This window comes from Leptopilina heterotoma, unplaced genomic scaffold, assembly GCF_015476425.1.
Source record: "Leptopilina heterotoma isolate Lh14 unplaced genomic scaffold, ASM1547642v1 Lhet_187, whole genome shotgun sequence".
Taxonomy (NCBI): Eukaryota; Metazoa; Arthropoda; class Insecta; order Hymenoptera; family Figitidae; genus Leptopilina; species Leptopilina heterotoma.
In genome coordinates this window covers 539496-554878 of record NW_025110906.1, presented here as the reverse complement: position 1 = coordinate 554878, position 15383 = coordinate 539496, and the positions used below count along the sequence as shown (strand labels likewise).

Genomic DNA, 15383 nt, shown 5'->3' with positions numbered 1-15383 from the left:
CGAAACATTATTAAAATTAAATAACAAATCATTTAACTGTAATATCAAAATTAACTCATTTTGGAATCATTTCACAAAATCTTAGTGAAATTTATTTTTCCTTTTTATTTTGTGTAAAATTTCATGAAATTGAAAAAAGTTTCTTCAACTTTGTGGAAATTTTCATTAATTTTGGGAAAATTTCACAAAACTTTCAAAAAATAAAAGTTTTTACTATTATGAGAAAAATTCCCTAAAATTTTATACAAATGTCCCTATTAGATTGTTGAAATTTTCACTATTTTGTGGAAAATTGCAGAAAATTGTTGTGAAAAATTTTCTTCCCTCCACTTTGTGGAAAATTTCCTAATATTTTATCGCTTTTCCCCAAGTTTGTAGAAAATTTCATTAATTTGTGGAAAATTTCACAAAATCGTGGTTAAAATACTTTTCTTCGTAAAGTGGAATATTCCATAAGAAACATCAGGGAAAATTCCTTATATTTTTTTACAGTGTACATCAACAAAATATCGAATATAACTTCGATTGAAAGAATACCATTACACTTGATCGTGAACAAAATTATAAAAAACGATCTATTTTAGAAATGATTCATTTATTTTGAGTAATAACGATTCTACAATTAATAAGAATGAAGATATTTGTTTTCTCAATAAAACGATTCCCTATTATTAGAAGAACTGAATTCATTAAACAAAATCGTCTTTCTTCATATATTTTTTACACTATCAGTTTATTGACTTCTCATTTTAATACAAATGGTATTCCTTGTAAATAAATTTTAATCGCAGTTTTGACTTGATGCTCGCCTATAGAAATGACGAAAATTGTTGCGTGCTTGTTTTGTGTAATAATTTTAAATTTTATTTGATTCGAAAAAAAATTTATTCAATTAATTCTATTTACGGCAAAGAAAAGTATGTTTATTTAAAGAAAATAAATACGTTCGCAAAATAAAAACACATTTCGCCGGTTGTATGAATTTAAAGTAGCCTCTCTAGATTCAGTTTAATATTTAAAGAGTTTTAAATTTACCAAGTAATTTTTCACAATTTTAAAATACCAGACATTTCTAATATTATATTTTCTGTGTTTTTTAAGACATTTTCTGATTCTTTCTATCTTTCTTTATCTCTCTATGGTATATGTATATATATTTGGCATTTTCAGCTTTAATATATAATTTCCCAGCTTCTCGTCGTGTCATAGAATTTTAAACAAGTTTAACAATTCGGTCTTTTACAGCTGGAAAACACCTTGGATGCATAAAGTTATTGATGCAGATCATAAACTGGGAGTTAATTAAGGAGCGTGTCTCATAAAGATAACACCATAACAACATAGTCTAGTATAATATTGTTATTTGCTAATAACTAAGTTTAATATTATATACATATATGTACATACATATAAATAAATTTATATATATTATATATATATTTATATTACATATATAGAGACATAATAATTTAAAATATATATATGTTTCTAATTTCTATATATATGTATATGAATATTGAATTGGCTCGACAGCATGACGAGAGAAGGCAACTTCCACTTTAGTAGCGTATCTTTTGTCAACAATCTCCTAAGTTTCCGTCATATGGGAATCTTCAAGTCGACTTATAGTTTACGTGAAGCTTTGTACGTACCTCTGACAACTTCTGTCTTAACTTGATGAGAGAAGCACCTCAATTGTCTCACAGTAGGAAATCTGAAATTCACGCTACTACTGCCCCTGGAAAACACTTTTGATGGGTGTATGTATACTTATATATATTTACATCTATCAGGCATAACAAGCTCTCTAAAATCTTGCTCTTGTACTTTGAAACACGATTGTTATTATATTACATGTACATATAAGTCTCAGTCAGAAAATTTTTTACTTACTTCTAAAAAAATAAGACTAGAGGGAGTAGTCACTCCCGAAATCTTATTTGATATAATAGTCACTTGATATGAAACCATTTAACATAAATTTCGTTTGACATAAAATCTATTTGGTATAAAAAACATTTAATTTGAAATTCATTTGACATAAATTTCATTTGACATAAAAGTCATTCAACAAAATTCTCACATTTGACATAAAATTCATTTCCCATATATTACATTTGACATAAAAATATCGGCGCGAATTTTAAAAGTGTAACCAATTAGATATTATCAACAACAACATAGTGATTAGCTGATTTTGAAATTCGCGCCTATATTTTCATGTCAAATTACCTTTATGTTAAATGGAATGTATGTCACCTGAATTTTATGTCAAATGAGAATTATGTTAAACGGCATTTATGAAAAAAAAAAATTTATCTCAAGTGAATTTTATGTTAAATGAGAATTATTTTTAAATGACATTTATGTCAAATGAGAATAATGTTATAGAATATTATATCAAATGGGGATTATGTTAAATGACTTTTATGTCAAATAAAATTGATGTCAAATTAATTTTATGTCAAATGAAATTTATGTCAAATTAATTTTATGTCAAATGAAATTTATGACTAATAAATTTATGTCAAATGAATTTTATATCAAATAAAATTACGTTAAATGAATTTTATGTCAAAAGAAATTTATATTAAATGATTTTTATGCCAAATGGGAATTATGTTATATGAGTTTCTTGTAGCATAAAATTACAAATTAATGCAGAAATTCAATTATTCTTTTCAACAATTTTAATAAAATTTTTGTCAAAATTTCAATTATTTTCAAAAATTTTCCTCAATTCATTGATTTTTTAAAATTTACTATTTTAAAAAAATTGTCCAAAAGAATTCAATTATTTAAAAAAAAAATTTAATAACATTCTACACAAACTTTTAATTATTTTCAAGAAATAATAAAAATTTCACAGAAATTTCATTATTTACAAATTTCTTTTAAAAAAATCTTCCCAATCATTTAATTATTTTTATAAATAATAAAATTTTTACGGCAATTCAATTATTTTCAAAAAAAATAAAATTCTTTTTAGGAATTCCATTATATACATAAATAATAAAATTCAATGGCAGAATTTCAATTATTTTTAATACAATTTTAATCGAATTCCTCGAAAAAATTCTTAAAAATTGTATTGAAATTCGTCAAGAGAATTCAGTTATTTAACAATTTATAGATAAAATTCTTTATGGAAATTAAATTTTAAAAAACATTCAATTATTCAATAAATTATCTATATTTAAATAATTGAATTCTTGTTAGAATTCTTTCATAAAAATTGATTAAAAAATGGATTTCAGTTAAAACTTTAGATTATAATTGAATTTTAAAAGCATTAGAGCGTAAATTTTTTAAAATAATTGAATTTTGAAAAGGTTTCAGATTGAAATCATTGAAAATTTGAATTTTCCATATTTTTAACTAACAATTTTGTGGAATTAATTGTTTTTAAGAAACTTTAATTGCGGATTTTTTTAAAAAATTATTTAAAGTTTTTATTTTCTAATATATATATATATTTAATTTGAGAATTTACGAATAATTGAAATTTTTTAAAATTGAACTGTAAACAAATGAATTTGAAAATTGTTAAAGAACTTTTTCAAAACTATTTAAAATAATGGATTTATAGAAGATGTTTAGTTAAAAACACGAAAAACAATTCAATTTTGTAAAAATTACAAATTATTGCAAAAATTATTTTCAAGATTAATAATATTCTTAGCAAAAATTCAATATTGTTCAAAAGTAATAAAATTCTTCTTAGGGATTCAATTATTTTCACAAACAATAAAACTCATAGCAAAATTTCCAATATTTTTAATACAATTTTAATCGAATTTCTCGAAAAATGTAATTATTCTTAAAAATTTTATTAAAGTTTGTTGATAGAATTCAATTATTTAAAAATTTGTTGATAACGACTCTTTATCGGAATTGAATTTTAAGAAACATTCAATTATTCAATAAATTATTTATTTTTGTATTTAAATAATAGAATTCAATTAGGTACGTTCAAAAATTGTTTTAAATTCTTGTCAAAATTTTAATTATTTTTAGAAATAAAAAAAAAAAAAAATAATAATAATAATAATAATAATAATAATAATAATAATATTCTTCTCTGAAATTCAATTATTTTCAACAATTTTAATAAAATTTTTGTCAACATTTCAATTACTTTGAAAAAATTTCCTCAAGTTCAATGATTTTCAATATTTACTATTTTAAAAAAATTGTCCAAAAGAATTCAATTATTTAAAACAAAATTTAATAAAATTCTACACAAACTTTTAATTATTTTCAAGAAATAACAAAAATTTTACAGAAATTTCATTATTTACAAATTTTTGTATTTAAATAATTGAATTCTAGTAGAATTTTCTAAGAAAAATTGATTTAAAAATTAATTTCAGTTAAAATTTTAGATAATAATTAAATATATTAAAAGCAATAAAGTATGAATTTTTAAAAATAATTGAATTTTGAAATTAATTGTTTTGAAAATGTTTAATTGAATTTTTTTAATATTATTTTTTAATATTTATTTAATTAGAAGAATTTACGAATAATTGAAATTGCGTAAAATTGAATATTGTTAACAAATGAATTTGAAAATTGTCAAAGAACTTTTTCGAAAATTATTAAAAATAATCGATTTAATGAAGAATTTTAGTTAAAAATTCTTGAAAATAATAATTGATTTGATAATGATTTTATCACTCGATCATCTTTAATTATTATAAAACATGAAGAAATCGATCACTTTGAGTCGAAGAAGACTCGGAGTTATTGACTTCTTCATGGTTTATAGTTAGAAAAATTTAATTTATAGTTTTATGTAAAATGTTCTCTTATTTGACTTGGACTGGTTATATTTTTGTCATTAATTCTTCAGTAAATGGTCCGTAATTTTTCATTTTTGGTCCATAAATTCTGTATTTAAAAAATTTTAAATATAACTTTAACTGGTTCAATCCCTGATACTGTATTTGCCTGCATTTACCCAGTTTCTAAACCAAGGTTTACATTTCGATTGGGTCAAGATTTTCTGGCTATAATACTCGACAAATTTCCACCCTGATTAACATAAAGACAGCTTTTTAAAAAAACTTTCTTTTATGCCAGAAATAAAACATAAAATTTCCTTTCGAGAATATTAGGATTAGTGAAGTAATTTGGAGTTTCTTTTTTATTATTATTTTATTTATATAAAATATGAGGAAGAGCTTGCTGCTGCTGCTGCTGCTGAAAGGGAATGTTGGAGGGTGATTACATAGCGTTTGATGGTGGACCTATGGTGGAATTGGTATCGTTTACCCTCCACTTAAATCCCTTGATCCTGCTAATAGAGACGAAAGCATGAATCAAATACCGAGAGGGTTTTACGGTCATGAACAATCTTTCTCAACTGCTGCTGCCGCTGCTATACTCCCGCCACTATTGCCGACGTCGTTTTCAACCAGCCAGAGCGAAAGGAAAAGCAAACTAACATGATTTGGGAACATTGACACGACCACATGTACATTAGTACATGACACATAAAATGAATTATACATACAACTCTAATGCATAGATATATGTATTTGAGGTGTGTATATAGATATATATTTCTATATATTGCTATATATAGATATATATTCCTATGTATAGAAATATATTGATATATATAGGTATATATATAGCGTCTCTCTATATAGAGAGATGGGACATTATGTCATGTCGACATGTAGATTCTAGACATAGTGAATACTCCTGTTTGCGTGATACATTACACACTGTTGAATATCGGACGGATGTCTGTCGCTTATAGAAGCGGCGTCGATGACTATGCCTCCAACTTTTCGACCAACCACATTCACTACTGTACAAACTCATCATCCCCGCAAAATTCCTCTTTCTTTATTTATATAGATATATGTATATGGGTGATTAAAATTAAAATGTCATTTTCATGCCCTGCCCAAAAATTTGGAATACTAGTTCATATATAAAAGTTTTGTAAGTCAATTAATTTTCTTAATCACTCCTTCTATACTTAAATTAATAATTCTTAGTCGCTAGAAATTCTCTGAAAAAATTTGGCAGAAGAATTAGAAGCAAAATGTCAGTGGTGTCCCTTGTCCGCACTTAAGAAATCAGAACTTTACCTAATAATGAAAATTGTTGATTCTCACATTTTTAGTACCGGAAAAATTATGTTGTACCGATAAGAGTCTATATTTTTACATAGTAATTATGCTAATAGAATAATTTTGATCCAGTGCTAGAAAAAAAATCAAAATCGCCTGTCCGTAAGTTTCATGTTTTTAAGTAATTATCGCAAATTTTGAATATCATGCCTGATATTTAAATAACCTAGTGCAGATAATTGCCTTATTAAGCGTTAATAGTATTGGTGATATGTATAGCTTCTTAAAGAAAAAACATTACATCATTCTATCACATCTATAACTTGTACGGTTGGTGGCAGAAAGTAAAGTATCAGTTTGTCGAGCACACCATGTCAGTGGTGTCCATCAAATATTCTAGTCAACCAAAATAGAGTATCGCTAAGTTCAAAATCCAACATCGAAAAATCAAAGTTAGTAGGATCAAAAATGACATTTTAATTTTAATCACCCATATATATATATATATATCCACATAGCTTGGAGTCGACAAATAATTAGTCGAATTATATCCGCGACGAGGAGAGTCAACGCGGGTGGAATGGGGTCTGTAGAACGTACGCGCACGATATTCTCGTCATGTCGGCGCTTTTGTTTGGGGTTTTATTTTCTTCTTTTTTTGCTCTCTTATTTTCTCTCTCTATCTCTCTCTCTCTCTTTCACTGTCTCTTTCTATCTCTCTCTACCGCAACTCGTAAAATTTTCCTAGTTAATCCTTGGTGCGAAATTATTTATTTTCACGTCTACTGAACTCTGCTTGACCGTATAACCTCTTCAAATGAACGCTTCACGGCTGTTAGTAAATATCTGCTACAATTTTTTTTTTGTTTCCGTTTTTTGTGTGTGTGTGTTTTTTTTTAATAACATAAACCATTGAGCGCTACTACTGCTTTATACATCTATTGTACTTGAAATTTTCAAACAATTCGAGCATTTTATATTACCACTCATATTTTCCTGGGGGAAAAAATGTACATTTAATAATGCTCTTCGCATTATAATTTATATTTTTTATTTCGTAAAGTATATACACTAAAAAAAAAATTATTTGATTCAATTAATTCAAATTATTTGAAAAATATTTATTTGATTCAAATAAATTTTATTTGGACCTAATAAATATTTATTTGCTTCAAATAACTTGAATTGAATATTAATTGAATATTAATCTTAATTGGGTCAATTAAATAATTAATTGACTCTAATAAATCAATTTACTTAATAAAAATAATGAGTTATTTTAAGCAATTAACTTATTTATTTCACTCAATTAATTGTATTTCACTCAATTTATTTGATATAAATAAACATTATTTGACACAATTAATTTATTTTAACGCTTCAAGTAAACTAAATTATTGAATGCAAATAATGCATTTTTTAATGCTAATAAAGTATTTAATAAGAACAAATAAAAAAATAATTGGATCAAATTAATCAATTATTGAAACGATAATAAATGAGTTATTTGAAACTATTAATTTATTTATTTCACTCAAGTAAATGGATGTTAGATATAAATACAAATTATTTGTCTTAATTAATTTTAGGGTAATTTTATTTTAAAAATATAAAAATTTTATTATATAAATAATAAATATGTGTTTAATATATTAAATATAATAATTTCAGTAAGATTCATATTAATTTAAAATAATTTTATAAAAACAATAAGAAATCTTGAAATTTTTACACTCTTGCAATTTATATAGACTTATCGAATATAATTTAAATTTAAAAATAAAAATCTGTGAAAGTGAAAGTAGAAATGAAATTATAGGTAATCGTTTTTCTAAAGATTAATTAATTTGAATAAAAAAAAAAAAATTTTTTTTTAATAATACGAAATTGATTACTATAAAGGCAACCGGGAGTTGGAAATAGAAAAAATAGCTTTCAAGTTAAAAATAATAAAAATGAACTCAAAAATTTGTGATTTAAATATTTAACTCCCCCTTTTTATAGTACAGTGAAATATTCTTTATTGATACAGATTAAGAGTGATTTGCTATTTATTTTTTCACCCAATTTAAAAAATCCTGTATTTGGAAATAAAAGAGAGAATTTTTTTTACTCACTGCAAATAAAAAAAATCAACTCTAGTTATTTATACTCTACATATGTATTTGTTTGAGAACTTTTTTAAAAACTATATTTTTATATTTATGTTCAGCTGTTGAAATATAAACGACATTTTAGTAATTGAAATTTGCCTTTTTTTAATAAAAAAAAAAATTTTATATATATACACTGTATAAAATATTAAATCAATCAAGTGATTCTAAATTTATATTGATATCTAGAAAAATTTGTTCCATATTAAAAAAAGTCTTCTCAAATACACGAACCAATATTTATAATTACTAAAGTCAAAAATAAAAAATATTAAATCAGAATACGAAATAAACTAATAAATAATAACTAATAAATAACTAGTAAATAATTTATAATTACTAAATATAAAATAAATTGTTAATATTGTTAATAATTGTTAATGGTTTATAAAATAAATTTTTTCTCTAGAAAAAATTTTCAATTTTGTGTACGCGTAATAAATTACAGGATTGACAAAAATGTTTATTTGACAATTTTTTTATTAATATGTTTTTTTTTATAGCTATGATGTGTGGATTTTTCCAATGCATTTCAATAATAAATTTGGTAATTACTCGAAATGTAATCCCATATTTTCACTTTTAATTCTTTTAATATAATGGGAAATATTTCATATATTTTTTTAATGTTATACCATAAACATGATGGTTCTAAAAAGATAACGAAAAAATTGTATATCATGTCTCTGATATTATATCATTCATATTGAGGACTGGAATATTATTTCCAAAATCCTTTTAATTTACATTAACTGTTTATATTTTTAACTCCAATATTCTACTATGATAAATTTGTTATAGAAGCAAAATATTATAAAAATTTTCAAAAATAGAAATTTCAAAGAAATTACATTATTATATTGGGGAAAATTGATTTATTTCAATAAAACCACTGTTACTTTAAAAAATATGCTTTTTGAAATTTAATGAAAAATCTTTGTGTTTTAAAAAATATAATTTTTCTAATAGTTTTTCTTTACATTTAATTATTTGAACAACTCGTATAGAAATCGACAAGATTTTCAATTAGAATTCTTCAAAAATATGATTATATTTCAAAATAGTTTTTTAAAAGTAATCAAATAAAATTTATTAAACTATAATTTTGATAAAATTTGACAAAATTTTCCATTGTTTCAATTTTTTTAAAATATTGTCGGAAATACAAATATTTTTAAAAAATTTTAACTACATTTTTTCAAGAAACAATTTTTTGGAATTTCTGAATTAAATTATTCAAAACTTCATTACTTTTAGTTAAACAAAAATTTATTCTCATTTATTTCTCTGAAGAAATTAAAATTTCAAATAATGTCAATGAAAAACCTCTTAAAATTTAATTATTTCTAAAAATTGTAATTCTTCAGAATTCCAATTATTTTTTTAGAATTTTTGAATGAAATTATTGAAAAATTTTGAAGAATTATTAAAGAAAAGAAAAAGAATTTTTAACTGAAATTCTTCTTTAATTCAATTATTTTTAATAATTTTCGAAAAAAATCTTTGAGAATTTTCAAATCCATATGTTTACAATTCAATTTTACGAAATTTCAATTATTCAGAAATTCTTCAATTGAATACGTAATAAAAAATAAACACTTCAAATAATTTCAGGAAAAAAAATTCAATTAAACTTTTTCAAAATAATTAATTCTACAGAATTGTTGCGGTTAAAAGTATAAAATTAAGATTTTAAAAGAATTTAATTTGAAACCTTTTCAAAATTCAATTATTTCTTAAAATTCATGCTATAATGCTTTTAATATTCAAATATTATTTGAATAATTTTAATAATATATTTTCAAATTTAAAATTTTAACTGAAATTCATTTTTAAATCAATTTTTATTAGAAATTTAATTATTTAAATGCAAAAATAAATAATTTATTGAACAATTGAATATTTCTTAAAATTGAATTCTCCTAAAGAATTTTAACAAAACATTTTTAAATAATTGATTTCTTTTGACGATTTTTAATAAAATTTTTAAGAACAATTACATTTTTTGAGAAATTCGATTTAAATTGTATGAAAAATAATTGAAATTCTGCAATGAGTTTTATTAATTATGGAAATAATTAAATTCCTGAAAAGAATTTTATTATTTATGATAAAATAATTCAATCCCTGTAAAAAAATTTGATTATTTATTGAAAATAATTAAATTATTGCGAAGAAATTTATAAAAACATTTGTAAATAATAGAATTCATAAGAAATTGAGGAAAATTTTTGAAAATAATTGAAATTTTGCTAAAAATTTTATTAAAAATTTCTAAAAATTGAATTTTGTCAAGAATTTTAGTAAAAATTTTTTAAATAATTGGATTTTGGAAAAGAATTTTATTACTTTTGAAAATAATTAAATTTATGCAATCATTTATAATTTTTCCAAAATTCAATTTTTTTTAGTGTTTTTGAGTAAAATTTGTTTATTAGTCCATTATTTTTAATAATTAATCAAATATATACCTATATATTAAAAAATTTAATAAAGTTCTCATATATTTAACATTTTTTTTCTTATAATAATTTTTACTTTTATTTTCAAAATATAATTTAATATGAAAATATAAAATATACAAAAAGAAACCACACGCGAGTTTTAGCGCGCGTTATTTTAGCTATTTATAATAATTTAAAATACCTTATCAAAAATTAAAAATTTATTCACTGTTTCAAACAATAATTTTTACTCTAATTTCAGAATTGAGTGATTTTTATATTTTCAAAGTGTGTTTTTTTTGTTTCAAATTTTGTGATTTTTGAAACTTATTCACGTTTAGTTCAAGAAAAACCTGTTGCTTTTATATCTTGCGAACACTATAGTATAAACTTTGGTGAAAAAAAAGTGTATTGATCGAAAAAATTTACGATCAACATTTGTGCGTACGCATATCTTTCATTGTAACTCTCTTTTTAAGGAAAAGTTCCCCTTCAAAAAGATTCATGGCGCCTGGAGCAATAAAATTCGGAGACAAACGTCTCAATGCACATGGGTTTAAAAAAAAAAGTTTTTTTTTTTTTTTCTTATAAAAGTTTGCTTCAAGTTAAAGGACATTAGGGCAGGACAATAGATATTTTTTTGATATACGTAAGGAGCAGAGTGGAGGGGGAAAGTCTTGGTCTCAAATTTTACACTGTTGCCGCTCTCTGCCCCCACTATTGTTCAGTCTCAATTTTGACACCATAGCGTTCGGATTTACTACCCTCAGTCCCTGCCTGCCTTCCCTCAGTCTAAATCTCTCATCGTTCCGTTTAAGTCGTATCCGCAGCGTGTGTTTATTTTCCGTTGTATATTCGAATTGGATTTCTTTAAGTGTTTCATCAGTAATTTATCTGCTGTTTCAATTTTATTTGAATTTATTTGAATTTATAAACTGTTTTTTAAATTTATTTAAATTTTAAAAACTGTTTAAATTTTTTTGAAATTTGACATAAAATTTTTGTTTTTAAAAATCGCTATTTGTGGAATTGTGTTTTTTTTTTGAGTTTTTTGTGATTGTGATTACTATTTGGATTATACTTTAGATTTTAACGGAGTACAATTTCACCGCAAGATTGGAACTTTGGACTAGTTGCAGTTTTGTACACTGTATATATATAGATATAGTATTCTAACTTCCTGTTGCGGTTCGTCAACGATCATAAATCAAGGTATTTACTGCATCTATTCCTTGACTCGTTGAGGAAATTTCCTTCTGGACAGAGTTCAATTGTCCTTTGTTGTTAGATCTCTTAACTGCGTTACCTGTCGATTCTCAAAAATTACCTGCCACAATTCCCGTGGTGTGGAAAAATTATTTTCGCAAAGTCATTGCGCGCCTTTGAAAAAGGTAGAAAGTTTCGGATCTCCTGAATATTTTCCAAAAATGATTCATTTTTGGAAAATATTTCTATTGAAAACTATTGTTTACTCTTTTTAAAAAAAAATTTATTTTTCTCTTTATTAATTATTCATATAAAAATGATTCATTTTTGGAAAATATATTGAAAACTATTGTTTACTCTTTTGAAAATAAATTTATTTTTCTCTTTATTAATATTGTCAGGGCTCAGATATTATTGCTTTTTACACTATTGTCCAAAAATGCAACTTTATTTATTGCAACAAAATACCACATTTTTATTTAGTATAAAGTCCAACTTTACTTATTTCGATTTTTAAAAACAGTATGAAATATATATATATATATATATATATATGTTAGGCTCAAAAGCCGAAAACGGCCAATGGCCGAAAAAAACAGCCAAACCTAGTTTTGGCAAGTGCAGTTTTGCCAAAACTGGGTTTGGACGTTTCACTTCGGCCATTGGCCGTTTTAAATTGCCAAAACTAGTTTTGTCAAATCGACATTTGCCAAAACTAGTTTTGGCAATTTAAATTCGGCCATTGGACGTTTCTAATTGCCAAAACTAGTTTTGGCAATTTGACTTTTGCCAAAACTGGTTTTGTCAATTTGACTTTTGCCAAAACTAGTTTTGTCAATTTGACTTTTGCCAAAACTGTTTTTGTCAATTTGACATTTGACAAAACTAGGTGAGGCATTTCAAATTGTGAGAAAGACCGCTTCGTTATACAATAGGAATATATTTATTTAAAAATGTGTCATTGATTAATATTATTTACAATAAAATAAAATTTCTCTAACAAAAATCCATTAATATTTTGCACATAAAAGTTAATTAAAAAAACTTTTTTAACACTTATTTATTTTTACACGCGATGTTGGAGTGACATTTAGAGTTGCACTGGCTATTACAAGTTGAGAGCAAAGACTAATTTACCTTGTTGACGATTTCTTATTTCATACACACAATCATTCAATACAGAAACAATACAGAATACAGAAACAATATGCTAATTCTAAACAAATTTCCTATTAATACGGCGGTCTTTCTTTTTCTTTTCTTTCTTTCTTTCAATTTCTCACAATTTGAAATGCCTCACCTAGTTTTGTTAAATGTCAAATTGACAAAACTAGTTTTGGCAAAAGTAAAATTGACAAAACTAGTTTTGACAAAAGTCAAATTGACAAAACTAGTTTTGGCCGAATTTAAATTGCCAAAACTAGTTTTGGCAAATGTCGATTTGACAAAACTAGTTTTGGCAATTTAAAACGGCCAATGGCCGAAGTGAAACGTCCAAACCCAGTTTTGGCAAAACTGCACTTGCCAAAACTAGGTTTGGCTGTTTTTTTCGGCCATTGGCCGTTTTCGGCTTTTGAGCCTAACATATATATATATAAACAAATACAATTTTAAAAAACTTTTCAAGAATTTTAATTGCAAATGTTGAAAATAATTGAATTCCTAAAAAGTCTGTAGGAATTTGATTGAAAAAGGTCCGTAAAGTCTCTAATTTGATTAAAAAAATATGAAAAGTTATTATTTAAAAAATTAGAGATAAAATTCTTTATGGGAATTGAATTCTAAGAAACATTCAATTATTCAATAAATTATCTATGTTTCTATTTAAATAATTGAATTCTTATAGAATTTTCTCATAAAAATTGATTCAAAAATGGATTTCAGTTAAAATTTTAGATTATAATTGAGTTTTAAAGCATTAGAGCGTAAAGTTTTAGAAATAATTGAATTTTGTAAATGTTTCAAATTAAAATCTTTAAAAATTTTAATTTTTCATATTTTTAACTAACAATTCTGTGGAATTATTTTTTTCAGAAAATTTATTTGCGGATTTTATTTTAAATTATTGAAAGTTTTTATTTTCCAATATATATTTAATTGAAGAATTTACGAATAATTGAAATTTTGTAAAATTGAATTATAAACAAATGAATTTAAAAATTCTCAAAAAACTTTTTCAAAAATTATTAAAAATAATGGATTTATAGAAAATGTTTAGTTAAGAACACGAAAAAAAATTCAATTTTGTAAAAGTTACAAATTATTGCAAAAATTATTTTCAAGAGTAATAATATTCTTAGCAAAAATTCAATATTGTTCAAAAGTAATAAAATTCTTCTTAGGGATTCAATTATTTTCACAAACAATAAAACTCATAGCAAAATTTCCATTATTTTTAATACAATTTTAATCGAATTTCTCGAAAAATGTAATTATTCTTAAAAATTTTATTAAAATTCTTTGATAGAATTCAATTATTTGAAAATTTGTTGATAATGATTCTTTATGGGATTTGTATTTTAAGAAACATTTAATTATTCAATAAATTATTTATTTGCATTTTATTTGTATTTAAATAATTGAATTCTAGTAGAATTTTCTAATAAAAATTGTAACTGTGCTTGAAATCCGTAAAAGTCCGTTTTTTTGAAAAAAGGTCCGTAAAGTTCGTAGTTTGATTCAAAAAGGTTGAGACGTTCGCAAATTGTACTATATAATTTGGATAATTTTAGAAAAATTACAAATGATTGCAGAAATTCAATAATTATTATTTTTAAAAGTAATAAAATTCTTCGCAGAAATTTAATTTTCATAAATTTTATTTTTTTATTTTTATAAATTTTTTAAAATTCTTTTCAAAATTTCAATTATTTTGAAAGATAATTAAATTATTCTTCTCTGAAATTCAATTATTTTCAACAATTTTAATAAAATTTTTGTCAACATTTCAATTACTTTGAAAAAATTTCCTCAAGTTCAATGATTTTCAATATTTACTATTTTAAAAAAAATTGTCCAAAAGAATTCAATTATTTAAAACAAAATTTAATAAAATTCTACACAAACTTTTAATTATTTTCAAGAAATAATAAAAATTTCACAGAAATTTCATTATTTACAAATTTTGTATTTCAATAATTAAATTCTAGTAGAATTTTCTAATAAAAAATTGATTTAAAAATGAATTTCAGTTAAAATTTTAGATAAAAAATTGAATATTAAAAGCAATATAGCGTGAATTTTTAAAAATAATTGAATTTTTGAAATTAATTGTTTTGAATAAGTTTAATTGAATTATTTTAATATATTATTTTTTAATATTTATTTAATTGGAAGAATTTAGGAATAATTGAAAATGCGAAAAATTTAATATTGTTAACAAATGTATTTGAAAATTGTCAAAGAACTTTTTCGAAAATTATTAAAAATAATCGATAATCGATTTAATGAAGAATTTGAATTAAAAATTCTTGAAAATTTTTTCACTCCGT

General features: G+C 23.0%; 1 protein-coding gene across 3 annotated transcripts in view; it reads left to right on the top strand.

The window, feature by feature from the left end:
• LOC122500507 (connectin) overlaps window positions 1-15383 on the top strand; it is a 543906-nt gene that overhangs the window by 259483 nt on the left and 269040 nt on the right. The window contains exon 1 of one of the 3 annotated variants that reach the window (XM_043609468.1): window positions 11428-11898. The exons of the other annotated variants lie outside the window; for them this stretch is intronic. The gene's annotated coding sequence lies outside the window, so the exon portion shown is untranslated. Of the gene's footprint in view, window positions 1-11427; window positions 11899-15383 lie in introns of those variants that run through there. 3 annotated transcript variants of the gene reach the window in all.